The sequence below is a fragment of the Bos grunniens genome, chromosome 23, assembly GCF_055505025.1.
Source record: "Bos grunniens cultivar Pamir isolate PY7600 chromosome 23, Bosgru_T2T1.0, whole genome shotgun sequence".
In the NCBI taxonomy this organism is placed as follows: Eukaryota; Metazoa; Chordata; class Mammalia; order Artiodactyla; family Bovidae; genus Bos; species Bos grunniens.
The window spans coordinates 52,817,204-52,832,075 of record NC_141187.1 but is presented as its reverse complement, the minus strand read 5'-3'; the positions used below and the strand labels follow the sequence as shown (position 1 = coordinate 52,832,075).

The 14,872-nt window shown below is 51.5% G+C and overlaps 1 protein-coding gene and 1 long non-coding RNA gene across 12 annotated transcripts in view; both read right to left on the bottom strand.

Annotated features, from left to right (window-relative positions):
- The window catches only part of GMDS (GDP-mannose 4,6-dehydratase), a 434,715-nt gene that overhangs the window by 394,633 nt on the left and 25,210 nt on the right, over positions 1-14,872 (bottom strand). For 2 of the 9 annotated variants that reach the window (XM_086370931.1, XM_086370939.1), the window contains exon 1: positions 1,837-2,046. The exons of the other annotated variants lie outside the window; for them this stretch is intronic. The gene's annotated coding sequence lies outside the window, so the exon portion shown is untranslated. Of the gene's footprint in view, positions 1-1,836; positions 2,047-14,872 lie in introns of those variants that run through there. 9 annotated transcript variants of the gene reach the window in all.
- LOC147347867 (uncharacterized) overlaps positions 915-14,872 on the bottom strand; it is a 36,434-nt gene continuing 22,476 nt past the window's right edge. For 2 of the 3 annotated variants that reach the window (XR_015152880.1, XR_015152879.1), the window contains exon 3: positions 915-1,780. This is a non-coding gene — a long non-coding RNA (uncharacterized LOC147347867). Of the gene's footprint in view, positions 1,781-10,741; positions 10,969-14,872 lie in introns of all 3 variants that reach the window. The other variant, XR_015152878.1, reaches the window with a different exon arrangement.

The following is a 14,872-nucleotide window of genomic DNA, read 5'->3' as shown; positions in this document are numbered from 1 at the left end:
GAGCTATGAGGTCGGTGTGTGTGAATCTATCTATATGTCTGTTGTAGGTGCATGGTATTGCCAAAAGCACTTTGTAAATAAAAGAGCTCTATTTAACTGGCTTAAAAGAAATTAAGTGCTTATATAAACATTTAGAAATATAAAAGAAGCCAGTCTGAGCAAATTTCAGGTTTATGTGATCTGAAGAAATATTCGGTATTAAACCAATGTCTGGTATTGAAGGTGAGCTGTCTTGTAATTTGGTTAAGGAATAAGTATTGTCTCACAGTGACTTACAATCTCATTTGACTAAGTGTTTTGAAACTTTTTGACAAACTTCCCAAATACAAATGTTAAAATCCTCTTGACTTTCAGCTGCCTTTGGGATGCTTTACAGGGCCCCCGAGGCATCTGAGAGAGAAATATTTAACTAGTATTATTTGGAATGTAAAATTACCTGGAAAGCATTATCGCACGGGTGGCAAACCTACTTAGAATGCACGCAATGGATGAATGCTGTTAATGCAGAAATCTGGCTGTGTCCTAGTACAGCCCTACAGTTCTGGCTCTTACCATAAAATGTACATAGCAGCAACTCGGTCAAGTTCCTTTGTCAGAAACATCATAATCTGGTGTTTAAGCTGCCTTCTTAAGTCTTCTTTTATGGTTGGTTATCGTGCTCGGATCCTGCCGCAAAGGGCCTCGTCAAGGACGTTATAGGAAGGTTGTGGAAGCAGTTACAAGAGCTCCACATCCGGACAACGGGGGTGAGGACTCAGCCCACCGCCTTAAGACAAGGAGCCGTCCTGCCCGGCCCGGGGGCCAGGCACCCAGGACTTTGAGTCCCTCACAGGCAGGTTCTATTGTATTTACATTGTACTGAGTTATACTGTATTTATCTAAAGAAAATAATCAGGAAGGGAAAAAAGAGCAAGTGTGGAATGAAACCCTGACAGGACAAACCATGGGGTTTTATTTATTTCTCAATTTAACTTTTACTTTTTTGTTAGTTTTTCTGTTTTTTTAATGTTTTTTATTGTGGTAAAAGTCACATAATATAAAACAGTATTTTAACCATATTTAACTGTACAGCTGAGTGGCACTAAGTACATTCACATCGGAAAATCTATTTAGTGTTCGTAGTAAAAGAGCAAACATGAGTAGCCTTAACCCCGTCTGTTGCCAGTTTTCTCTTTTGTTAAAAAACAGTAAAAGACACGCTTTTACACACTGGTCTCCTCATAGTTCTCTCTCCATTCTCCCGTTATCTCACCGCGCAGCTAATCCCATTGTCCCGGCTTCTGCAGAGAAGGAAGCTGCCCCCGGGACAGGCCGCCTCTGGTTCCAGGCGCACTTCCTGCGTGGGGCACGGCCGGCCCGGCCACAACGGGGGGCGGCGCAGGCGGGGGACCGCTCGGCCGGATCGCCCCGCGCGCGCGTGCTTCCTGGACCCCGGCTGTGACCGGCCCCCTCGCTTCCCTACACGGCACGTCTCCGTGCTCCCGCAGAGGCTGGGCCTCAGCAAGGAAACAGGGGGCCCTCACCCCCAGGGCCCCAGCGCCCGCGGCTGCCCGCCGCAAAGGTGGCCGCCGCCAGAGCTGCGGAGGACCACGGCCACGGGGCCTGCGGGCTTTCCCACGGGCTCTCGCGGCCCACGTCACAGAGCCCAGAGGGGCCTGGAAATGCCGGTCACCGGGGAATGCGGCCGGCCTCGGGGTGGAGAGCGGGAACGCCAGGACAGCCCGCACGCCAAAGCCTGTCCTGCGACCCTCCAGGCTTTCAGAGGTCCTGCTGGGTATTCCTGTGCAGAGAAGAAAAGGAAAGAAATGCTTATGATTATCTCAGTACAGAACCTACCTGGTTTCTGCATAGGCACCAAGCCGGCACTACAAAGTATGTTGAGGAAAACTACTACTTTATGGCAAATTTAACCAAATTAAATTTAATTAATTCAAAAACAGTGACACCAACAGCATGGTGGTAGTGTTTGCTGGCTTGCCGCGGCCGACACGTCAGGACGCACGCCTGGGCCGTCACGGCGCACGCCACGGCCGTCACGTCAGGACGCACACTGGGGCCGTCACGGCGCACGCCGCGGCCGTCACGTCAGGACGCACACTGGGGCCGTCACGGCGCACGCCGCGGCCGTCACGTCAGGACGCACACTGGGGCCGTCACGGCGCATGCCGCGGCTGTCACATAGGACGCACACCAGGGCCGTCACATTGCACACCGCGGCCGTCACGGCACACACCCGCGAGGCACGCCGGGGCAGGTGTCCAGGGGCCCCATGCTGTGTCCCGTGCAGCAGCGCCTCACGTGTACACACGGAACAGACTTTCCTCACAAACTACTTCCCCTTCCTTTTCTTGGTTATAATGAAAACATTATATGGACTTAAAAAAACATAATGTGTGCCGTTAAGATATGTTATCCATGAATTTCATTCTAAGATTGTACAGGCGTCAACTATACATGAAATGGCCACATGGACCCCTGAAAGAGTGGAAGCTTAGTGAAAGGGCTATTTTCTAAAAAGGCATATAAATATTACCTGTCTTTCTCAATTCAGCACAACGCAAGTCAAGCTAGGTAGTTTCCCATGCCTCAGGAAATCCTGACTTAATCTCAGCTCTGCCATCAGTCTGGACAATGTGCGTGAGGGGAGGCACCGGCAGATCAATGCACTTTTGTGCTCTGCACATGCCAGAGCTCAATTTTTAAATTCACTGTGATTTTTGAAGCAACATACAAAATAAAACTAATTTAAAACAATTTCAAAGTAGGAGGAAATGGGATTATTAAAATATTCACAGTGAAAATTTAAAAAAAAAACCTTATAAAGAACATGAAAAAGTTTGGGAAGCGTGCTTCTTGACTCATAAGGTCAATTCGTTATTCGATATTTTTTAAAGATACACACACATAAAACTGTTTAAACCCAACAGACAAACATCACATCTAAAAGCACGTGCTCAGCCACTCAGTTGTGCCCAACTCTTTGCAACCCCATGGACTGCAGCCCGCCAGGCTCCTCTGTCCATGGGACTCTCCAGGCCAGAACACTGGAGTGGTTAGCCTTTCCCTTCTCCCGAGGGATCCCGACCCCGGGATCGAACCCCCGATGAGCCACTGGAAAGCTCTACACCTGAGTCGACTCTCAGTGACCGGATGGACTGCAGCCTACCAGGCTCCTCCATCCATGGGATTTTCCAGGCAAGAGTGCTGGAGTGGGGTGCCATTGCTTTCTCCCCCTGAAGTATTATGAAACTCAATTATATCTTCAGCCACTTTCTAGCAATGTTACTTCCTCATCAACTTGCTTTATCGTCACAACAAATGATTCCATTTTATACCAAGCCACCAAGTTAAATAAAAGATAAGTGGAATTAAACAGTGCTACACACACACACACACTTTTCTGTTGCTTTATTTTCCCGATCATGGGGGTGGGGCAGCACCCACACCACGCTGTCCACACTCTTCACACGCAGGAACAGCAGTTTTAAAATCTCATCAATGGCCTTAACAGAGATGAATCCCTTAACAAAGACTTGCTGTTGAAGACTCCAGGCGGCCACACGGCTACCTGCGTGCAGAGGGGCGAGTCCGCCTGCCGGCGGGCAGAGGCCCAGCCCCTCAGACGGCGGCGGGGCCAGGCGCTGCAGTTATCAGCCTCGGCTTCACGAAAAAGGACACGAGAACTTAACCTTTAATAATAGCAGTAAAGACTCTGGTTTCCTTTCTGAGGTAATTATACTTACATGAAATTATTAAAACAAGGGTATATAAACCCATGGTCATTTTAAAACATGCTTTTTAAAATTTATTTTTAACTGAAATTAGTACAAAGGCTGGGGGGAGCGGAACCTGATTTGACTTTCACCTTCTCTTCCCTTTTCCCACTATGTAGGAGAGGTGACGGAGAAGGCGAGGGCGCCCACTCCAGTGCTCCCGCCTGGGGAGTCCCAGGACGGAGGGGCCTGGTGGGCTGCAGTCCACGGGGTCGCTAGAGTCGGACACGACTGAGCGACTTCACTTTCACTTCTCACTTTCATGCATTGGAGAAGGAAATGGCAACCCACTCGTGTTCTTGCCTGGAGAGTCCCAGGGACGGCGGAGCCTGGTGGGCTGCCGTCTATGGGGTCGCAGAGTCGGACACGACTGAAGCGACTTAGCAGCAGCAAGAGAAGTGACAATACCTAAGGACTCTGTCCAAAAACACTGAAGCAAAAAGAAAAAGACCCACATAAATAGGAAACTGAACATTAAATTTTTGAATAACTGTTTTATTTTCTAAGATGCCTTAAGTGTATCAGAAAAAAATCCTAATTCCAGAAAATCTGTGGTTGAAAAATAAACCAAAATTAAGACGCTATGTCATGATCTGCTAAAAAAATAAGCAAGTCTCCCAAGGGTTAATCTGAACTTTACTACTTTACTGCACGTATTCCTAAAACAAAGGAAATACTTTGGCATTTTAATGCTTCTTGTCTAATGTTAGTGGGAAGCTACACAGTGACGTCCTTCTCATGGAATAAGGTAGGTTTTTAAATTCTTCATGAGAAATAATAAGTCCACAAAAATTTTGTGCTCGTTGTTTAGGTACTGTGTGTCTCTTCATTTCTCAAAGAACAGAAGCATAAACTAAAACCATATAAACCATGTATGACAGTCTAAATTTCTATATCTATTCATTTTACTTGTAACTACGGAATGTATATGTCAAAATAAACACATAAATTATTACAACATTCTAAATCAACAATGGGGGGAGGGGGGCCCTCACTTCAGCCAAAAACAGAAATAAATGTTCAAGCTTTTTATAAATCTAAGCAAAACACAGTATATGGGTCCAAAGTCTTGTAAATACTAATGAATGACACAATTCAAGAAGGTAATCTTCTGCTGCAAGAGTCTAAGATGGTGTTAAATTAACTCTCGGGACGGTTTCTCTGAACTGGTCTCTGAAGTGAAACCAACTGGAAGATGCAGGGGAGGCATCAAGGACCAGAGTGCTACGGACTTGAGCCACCTGGTGGCTTGCTGCCCTCACTGCACCGAGAAACACCTGGGGGCCGGCACGGGCCCACGCTGGACTCACCTCGGCTCTCCTGCTGGAGCCGAGACCACAGGGAGCCCACACGCCCAGCACCAGGAGTGCCGGCCGCGTGGTGCAGCCCCACAGAGAAGCGCCTGATAAACGCGGCCGTTGCCAGCGCAGGACCCACTGCTGACGGCTCACCACTGCAGTCTCTCATTGTTCCCAGGTCTTTTCTACAGCGCTTGACGCCTACACTAGGTGCCAAATTCAAAACAAGTTCAAAGACACGACAGCTCACGCGGAGGCCTGCCCAGGCTCTGCTGACCTCTTGCCTGAGTCTGGGCAGCTCAGAACATAGCAAACAGAACTCCTAACAGGACACCGTCTTCACCTCCAGCAAGGCAGCAACAGGTGGTCAGAGACGTGGGTAAAAAAACACAGAAAAAAAGTCAATGAGGTCCAATCTGCCGACAAGAGGAAAGTTACAGAATGGCAGTCTTTATGACTCTGCTTGACGCCAAAAGAGGTCCCAAAGAGATGCCTCGGGTGCTCAAACTTTTATAAAAGCAACACCTTCATCTTAAAATAGAAAGGCCTGGGAGGCAGAGGGCATTAGACAACCCTGGTGGTGGTGGAGGAGAGGATTATACAGAACTTGGCTGTACGTGGATGCCTGCCACGGAGCCAGGGACAACGAGCCCTTCGCCCAGGAAGCGGGTGGGGAGATGGACCCACTTCCAGCAGCAGCAGTACCCGGGAGCTTCAGCAGTCTCGCCAACGGAGACGCACAAAGCTCAGCACCAGGAACCACGAGCAGCCAGCCCACCCGCTCCACAGCGCTGCGGCCACGGCCGGCTCCCCGGGAGCGGTCCCAGACCCCCACGAGGGCGCCCTGCGCTCCTGGCCCGTCCCAGGAGGGAAGGCCACACGTCTCGCCCCTTGGAGACGCGGAGTGGAGAGAAGCTCCCCAAGGGTGGCTCTGTCCATCCTCCAGGCCAGGTTCTCGGCGGAGGCAAGGCTGCTATTAAAAGACTCGTTTCCTGAGGAAGGTAGACAGTTTTAGGAAAATAATTCGGCGGGAAGGCGGAGGCCCCTTGGCCAGCCGTTTCTCCCCTCCCTGTGTGGTCCTGAGAAAGCGGCTCACCCCGACAACGTCGATGGCCAGGCCTATAAAACTGACCACACTTCCCGTCAGAGGCTGCCTTGCTCTGCACCGTGCACCTTCATGGGGAGCCCCGGCTGCAGAGTCTGCTTCGCGTGAGCAGCTTCAGGGGGCTCAGACGCCGCCTGCCTCAGCGCAGTCGGAGGGCCTCACTCCCCGGCCGGGTAACACGGCTCCAGGTCAGAGCTCCCCGGGGCCCGGCTGCCGCGAAGAGCTTGGGCCTGCGAGCGGGGGGCCGCGGCGGGGGCAGCTGACAGAGGGAGGCGCCCTCAGGAAGCCGGGCCTCCCGACCGCTCGGGCTGCAGGGCCAAAGGCAGATCTAAGTGCAGCCCTTCAGCCACTTCTGGAAGAAATCACTACCAGGGAGCAGCAAGGGCGTTAGCGGGACGTGAGCCTGAGGAGCAGGTCAGGGCTCAGATCCCAGCTGGGTCACTCAAGGACACTGTCCCCAGCCCCGCGCCCCTGGGCCGGACCCCCAAGGGCTGGTGGGGGAGGAAGGCAGGGGGCACCTCCCGTGACGACCAGGGGCGTGGACACAGGAGCACCCACATGCACAAGTACACGGGCTCTAAGACCACCGTCTCCTCGGGAAGAGGCCTCCCTGTCAGCTGCTATCCCATCACTGCCATCTCACAGCAGGAAAAGCAGCCTGTTAGGAAACGAGATATGTCCAAAATGCCGAGAGGCTCTGTGGGTCCTGCTAAACCACTGCGCTTGCTTCTCCTTCAGTGACACAGCTTTCAGTCTGCTTGCTTCCCTTCTCCACCGTGTGAGAGCTAGGACTCCCAATGACTGCGAGGTCCAAGGTTACATCAATAATTTCTAATCATGCCCCAGAGACCCCTGGATCAGAAAGAAAGGAGGAGGGAACTGAGCAATGAAGAAAAGTGAGCTGCAGACAGAACCGAGCAAGGGGATTTATCTTTCCCAGAGATGAGGCTTTTCACAGAATCAGAAAGTTAGGACTGGGAAACCGGGAAAGGTGAGAAACGTCGTTAACTTCTGCACCACATCAGACTTCTACAAGCTGGAGCAAAAGCAAGCCGCGGGCACATCCTGGCGTCTGGAGCACGGGCACCAGAGTCCAGGGAGCCTGACCAGCGACATCACACCCGCACGCCCAGGCCTCACCAGGACCGGAAGAGAGAAGCCGGCGTTCGGAGCAGGCGAGCGCGGCCACCGCACCCGAGACAGCTCCGAGCCCTGGTTCATGAAGCTGAGCCTCTAACTTCTAACAGTCTGTTCACTCAAAATGCAACTTCAATAGTGAAATATTTAAAAACGCAATTTCCTATTTCACCGTATAACAGACTGCATCATCCAGTACTGCTCACTTTTTGTCACAGTGGTATACACGTTTAGTCTAATTTACTGTGTTTTTAACTCTCTTCGACAGATAAAATCCTCCGACACCAGTGTGCCTGAAGGTCTGGTGTCGCCTCAAAGGCTTTTCCGGACGCTGCACTTCTCTCTGTGCCCTGGGACCGGGAGGAGGGGCTGGCTGCCCGCATAGGGATGGAGCCGATCGATGACACCAGGTGAGGGGAGCCGTCCCGACGGCCCACAGGCTCTGCCCAAGGCTGGGCCATGACCCGCATGCCGGCAAAGGAAGGGAGGCCCAGGGGTGGGATCCGATCTAACCTGGCGCCACGGCTGCTAGGTTATCTCCACAGAGCACACTGCTCCTGACCTGACGCCCCTCACTCTGACCATAGTGGACAGTGTCTGCAGCAGAGGAGCAGAGGAAGGAGGTCCCCAGGCCCCAGGCCCAGAGCAGCAGTCCTTTTCCACTTGCCAGGCTCTGCGGAAATTCAGCCTGCGACACCAGCAACGGCCCGGGGGGCGGGGGGCGCCCCGAGCCACGAGCACCCTGCCGCCTCTCCATCTGAAAGGCTCCTCAGAGCTCTGCTTGGTGTGTCTTGAATGGTTCATACTTGTTAGTTTTACAGGAATGCGTGTTCGTGGGTAGCCTGTTAATCAAACTGCCAACACAAATTACTTTTCCTCATTTTTGAAGGCCTGTCCAATTAATAAAACGCTGATGCTTATGTGCTCAAGTTCTTTGAGGCCACTGGGTTGGGGGAGCTGGAAGGAGCAACATTTATTGATTCCGTGTAGGCTCTCCTGTCACTTTGAAGACATTTATTCAATTTTGAAATGAAAAATGATGGTAAAATTGGAAAAGAATATGTAAGAAAAGAGATTTCTGAGGAACAGTTCCCCAATTTAGAAATAATGCAGCCTCCCTGTCAGGCCACGCTGCCGGCTGCTATTTAAACGCGAGCTCCTGCCAGCCCGAGGGGGCTCCGGCGGGCCACAGCGGCAGGAAACCAGGGCATTTATGACTGAGTTCCTGTTATTGACTTACTCGCAGACGAAACGCCAAGTTTCTCAGACACAGCGCAGCAGCCCCAGTGTGCAAGCCCCGTGTGTGCCGCTGTGGCGTTAGGCTGCAGTTTCTGTTTCACGTGTCAGGACTTTTTTAAGATGACTTTTAAAACGTCCCTCCCACGTTTTCTGTAGTGGTTTAGGGGAAGTCGTTGACTCTAAAATGAATGTTTTGTGTTTGTTCACTTACATGCAGAGTACATCAGGTGGAATCGGGCTAGATGAAACACAAGCTGGAATCAAGATTGCTGGGAGAAATACTAACAACCTTAGATATGCAGATGACACTACTCTAAAGGCAGAAAGTGAAGAAGAACTAAAGACCTTCTTGACGAGAGTGAAAAAGCTGGCTTAAAACTCAACATTCAAAAAACTAATATCATGGCATCTGGTCCCATCACTTCATAGCAAATAGACAGGGAAAAAGTGGAAGCAGTGACAGATTTTATTTTCTTGGGTTCTGAAATCACTGTGGACAGCAATTGCAGCCATGAAATTAAAAGACACTTACTCCTTGGAAGGAAACCTATTCCAAACCTAGACGGCATATTAAAAAGCAGAGACATCACTTTGCCAGCAAAGGTCTGCATATTCCAAGCTATGGTTTTTCCAGTAGTCATGTATGGGTGTGAGAGTTGGACAGTGAAGAAGGCTGAGCACCAAAGAATTGATGCTTTTGAACTGTGGAGCTGGAGAAGACTCTTCAGAGTCCCTTGGACCCCAAGGAGATCAAACCAGTCAATCCTAAAGGAAATCAGTCCTGAACATACATTGGAAGGACTGATGCTGAAGCTGAAGCTCCAATACTTTGGCCACCTGATGTGGAGAGCCTACTCATTGGAAAAGGCCCTGATGCTGGGAAACATTGAGGGCAGCGGGAGGAGAAGGGGACAACAGAGGATGAGATGGTTGGATGGCATCACCGACTCGATGGACATGAGTTTGTGTAAACTCCAGGAGATAGTGGAGGACAGAGGAGCCTGGTGTGCTGCAGGCCATGGGGTCACAAAGAGTTGGACACGACTTAGCGACTAAACGACAACTAACCACGTGCCCCAGTCACACACGGCGACAGTGGCCTCCGGTGCTGGCTTCCCCGGTGGCACACTTTGACAGACGGCCTCTGGCACCCTTCTGGGCCAAGGATGGAAGGCTGGGGGCTGAGCAGACACCTTCACAGCACGACAAGAAATGAACAACCTTAAATGGCTGTGCAACTTGTTAGGGAAACTAATCCGCTTTGAACAAATAAAAATAATCAGTAAGATGCAATTAGAATGGACCAAAATGTACCAGTATTTAACACTCTTCTTCACGGGGGCGGCGGGGCAGGGGTTGAGGTGAGGCTGAGATGCCTCTGAAGAGCCTGGCATTCAAACGTCCTTAGTTGGTGACACGCGTCCAGAAAGGAAGCTGCTTCACGCAGTGATGAGGCTGGGGCCTGGGCCAGCTTTGCTCCAGTGGTGCCCAACGTGCCTCGTGTGGGGCTCCTGTCGCAGAGCCACGGCCAGCCCGACTGTAGGCAGGTGGGGGGATGTCTGTGCTGACGGTCTGGGACTGGGGCAGAAGACCAGGGGCCGCCACGCCATCTGTCGCTACTCTGCTGCACGTGGTGGCAGGGCCCTTGGGTCCGCAGCTTGGCCACAGCCCTCCCCCTAGGCCCAGTGTGCGGCCGGTGCTGTCATCTGCCCTCTCCTACAGCTACTTCAAGGCCGAAAGCCAAGACCACCAGTTTCCAAAACAAAAGTCCATGTATAGTACGTGTGTTTTGACAAAGCTTTACCTAACACTGGTTTTTTGTGTGTGAAAAGTTTTACAGAGGCTTCCCGGGCAGCTCAGCTCAACTGGTAACGAATCATCTGCAAAGCAGGAGACCCCGGTTCGACCCCTGGGTTGGGAAGATCCCCTGGAGAAGGGATGGGCTACCCACTGCAGTGTTCCGGCCTGGAGAGCCCGTGGGGTCGCAAAGAGCAACTTCCACTTTTCAACACCGGCTTTTTATGTGAAAAGTTTTACAAAGGAAGACAGTAATGACTGATACGCATTGACTATTTACTATCTGACGTGTATTGCTCTCCACACTTGAACATGCTTTTCCTCACTTGCTTTTCCCAGTTATCTCCACCCTGCAAATGAGGAGGCTGAAGGTAGGAGAGGGGCCTCGATACCTGCTCCCCAGATCCTGCCCGGCCGCCTCCTTTTCACTGTTCTGTCCACAGCGCCAGGGTCTTTGCTTGCTTTGCAGGGCTTCCGCACGTGTAGAGAGAGAAGGGCTTTGATCATACCGTCAATTTCCCCGTAGTCACACTGCCACACATGTGCTCTGTTTCATCATGTGTCAGTTTTCACATACAGTTTTTTTCCAAGCAATCTGTCCATTTTTCATTGAAATAGTCTGATAATAGAACAGAGAACATAATAAAAAGTACAGATATCCAAATGTGAAATCAGATGTCCCCATTCAAACAAACTGCTGTTTCCTCTGCCACCAGGTGGCTCTGGGTTCTCACCACAGCTGGCGGGGCCAGGCGTGCCTCGGGGCAACTCTGGCAGACATCAGAAGCCCGGCTGCACTGATCTCTGCGTCTCCTTACGGGCTCCTCTGCTAGCTCCTCGGTAAGCAAGGGAACACAATGCGAGCAGGACCCAAACAGCCGCACCAGCAACTCCAGACCCAGCCGCCCCCAGCCTCAGCTGCATGTGCCCGTCTGTCTGTCTGAGTGACAAGATGCAGGTCACAAAGCCGCGATCTCAGACCACCGTCTGCATCTGAGCCACGTGTCAAATCTCAGACAGCCGGACCTCCCTCCAGAGCTTCGTTCAGAGCGCCGAGGCGAGGCCTGGTGACCACAAACACCCACTTGATGCCAGACCTGCTGATGTGGGGAGCGCTCTGAGAACCTCCGTGGAAAGTTTTCCAGGCATACTTGTTCAGGACCAGTGCAATTAATATTCCTTAATCTGAGGATTTCCTTACTTGCAATCTGGAATGATTGCTTCCAGGTGCCACAGGGCAGGACAAGCGCACTGCTGAAGCCCCCGTGGCCGCTCAGTGTGGTGTTCGCGGTCATACCACTGAAGCTGACGATGAGCATGGAAACCTAAGTTACTCAAAATAATTAACTGCAGCTGCATGTAAGTTAAACCCTAACACACGTCACATAAAAAGAGTATGGCGGTAGTCAGTCCAGAGATGGTATAGCTGTTCATCACTAGCTCAGTAATAATCAGGGACCCAGGCGCCTCCCGTCCTTCTGGCTTCCGTCTTCAAGGCTACCTCATCATCCAGAACTGCTGCTGGAGCTCCAGACATCACATCCACATACCAGGTGTAGGAAAGAGGAAGGTAACGGCCAAGGGGGCACTTTTCCCAGTGCCTCTTACACATCCCTTCCTGCTGGCCAACACAGCATTTCCACTCACACTCAGCCAGAATTCAGTAGGGTCAGAGTGTCTGCTGTGCAAGCTGGAAAATGCCGTCTTTTAACTAAGCACACAGTTGATCCAAATAACACAGGAATTGTGTTCGTAAGGAAGAGAAGAATGGCAGTCAGCTAACTGGCTGTCTGTGTCACAATGAAAACAAAACACTAGGTTTTATGACAGGCTTGGGACTGCAGTAAAACTCAGCAAGTCTGTATCAGATCCGAATTGTCCAGTAGCTCATCTATCTACATTGTTCCTAGAAGTGTTTTGTTCATAGAAGATGGTCAACAAATATTTGCTGAAGGAATGGATACCACCCACAAGAGCAACTTGCACCCCACCATTAAATAAAAGCAAACAGGGTTCTTATAGTAGACCCCTGCTCTTCTGCCCTGGAAGGCTTCTCATGTGAAGGTTATCCTGGGAAGACTGCGATACGAGCCTGCCAGAGCAGTTTTCTGAAGGACTATGGGGTTACTCATGTGAATTCCTCTGGGCCAGAAAAACTGAGATCATTTCTCTAAAACAGCATCCTGGGAACCAAGAAGTAAAGCACGTGTGTGTATACATGTGCCCTTAACACGGGATGCGCACTCACGTCCCTCAACACTCACTGGGCCTCAAACAACTGCTTAGTCCGTGCATCTTAAATGCTCCCAGGGAACTGGCCATGTGATTACTCAAAACACTCAGACAGTAGACGGGCTCGGTGCTGCTGAAACTCCCAGGGGAAGGTAAAGCACTTTAGAAAATAGCATGCCCAAGACGTAATTTGAGAGTGCAGAATTTTAGAAAGACCTTTTTCTTTTTTTTTTTTTTTAACCATTTTCTTCAAGTAAAACTGGCACGATTTTGTTAAATCACCGAATCCTAAGGCCTGCAGAGTGGACTGCATTGGGAAAGCTCTGAAACTGCCGTCTGGACACCGCTAACCGTCCCCATCCCTGATGGAAGGGAAGATGGGAACGCCTCAGGTTCACAGGCCCTAATCTCAGCGGGCACAGGCATAGCCTGCAGGCCCGTGTGGGCACAGCGGGGACGCGGCTGAAAAGACCCCACGCTCGGCTCCACACACCCCCCGCCACTCCGAAGCTGCCATCCCTGTTACGGAGGGTCCCTGAGTGAGTGTTCCCCAGGCCGCTGCACAGAAAGAAGGGTTTGGGATAAGGTCAGAGAAACCCTGCTCAACACTTCTCCCGGGACCTCTGCTCTCGAGGTGACCTCCTGAGCACTCTGCTGCGGACTGTCCTTTATTTTAAATGATGGCAAGATTCAGTATTAGTGTGTGACATGGTTTTTATTCTGTCAAAACCTAGAAGGTAAGAGCTCTGGGGGCCCCACACACAACCCAGAATTAACACCTCTGGTGCTCCCAACGTTCCCTTCCAGAGGGTCCCTCAGCTCAGGGCTGACTTCTCAGTGCCCTCCCCTCTGGGGGACGCAGTCCTACACAGCACCGCCCCGTCCAGAACCTTCTCCCCAACACGCAGGCTTGCACCTGCCCTCTGGGACTTCACAGGTGCCAAGTGAGAAAACAAAATCCACGCTCAAATCCTGAAGTGTGATGGAGCTTTAACACACACACATGGGCTTCCCTGATAGCTCAGTTGGTAAAGAATCTGCCTACAATGCAGGAGACCCTGGTTTGATTCCTGGGTCAGGAAGATCCCCTGGAGAAGGGATAGGCTACCCACTCTTCTGGCCTGGAAAATTCCATGGACTGTATAGTCCAGGGAGTTGCAAAGAGTAGGACAGGACTGAGCAACTTTCACTCTTCACTTTCAGCTGAAGAACTGAACTGGAGAAGGATGTCCACAGCTTATTGTCCTTAAGTTTAGCATTATCCAACATGAGCATTTACTAAAAAACACGCTGAAAATCAGGCAAGTGGTCCTAGAAACAAACAAAGACAGACAGACTAAGCCTTAAATTAAGAGGAAATCTATCTTGGGAATCTTAGCTCATGATTTATCACAATGGCTAACAGGAGACTGAAGACTGATCTCAAGCCGCTTTGGTGAAACGAGGGCTCCCAAGTGGGTGGCCAGCTGAGCACAAGTGCCATGGGCGGTGAGCACCCACGGAACCCGCTTCTCACCCCCAGGACCGAGAACCGAGCTGATTCCGTCTAAACAAGACAGCCCGGGCACGCACGGGGTACACAGTGCTGTGTGCAGAAGAGTGGAAAGACTCCCTGTCCCACACGGCAGAGAAGCAGGGGGCGTCACATAAATGGCAATTTAGAGTTTCTATTCTAAGTAACAAATGTGCCTAGGATGGTTCAGAAACACATCTCTCTTTCTAGGTGGCACTGTGGGAAGGCGAGGCAGGGGCTGGCCCACCTCGGGGAGCTGGCGGGACTGGGCTGGCACACCCGGGCCCGAGGACACATGGCCTGCAGTGCACTCACCACCGGGGTTCACGCAGTCCCAGGTGGGTTTCCCCAGCCCTCCCAGTGCAAGCGGGCCGTGGGCGGGTCAGGGGAGCACTCGAGGGTCACCAACGACCCCAAGACATAGACGAGGTTGCTGGGGGCTTCCTTCTGGGCAAGGGTGTCTTACTCTGAAGAGACAAAGTCAGGTAGAAAGCTCCTCTCCAGCCCCATACTCTCTCTCAGCACGAGGCTCATCTCCGAGCCCGTGGGGACTTCCTCCCACCCAGCCACCCTCCCATAGCGGCCTCGCTGTCTCCTCGAGGTCACATCCGCCTGCCCCACACGACACCGGGGCCGGGGGACAGGTGTGGGTGCCGCATCAGACCCCACGCGGGCGCTGAACCCCAAGGCCTGGCCTCCTCTGCCTGCCAGCCCATCTCAGCTCTGCATCACCAAACTTTTGTTGAATAAGTAATTAAAGTAATCTTATTTCTCCCCG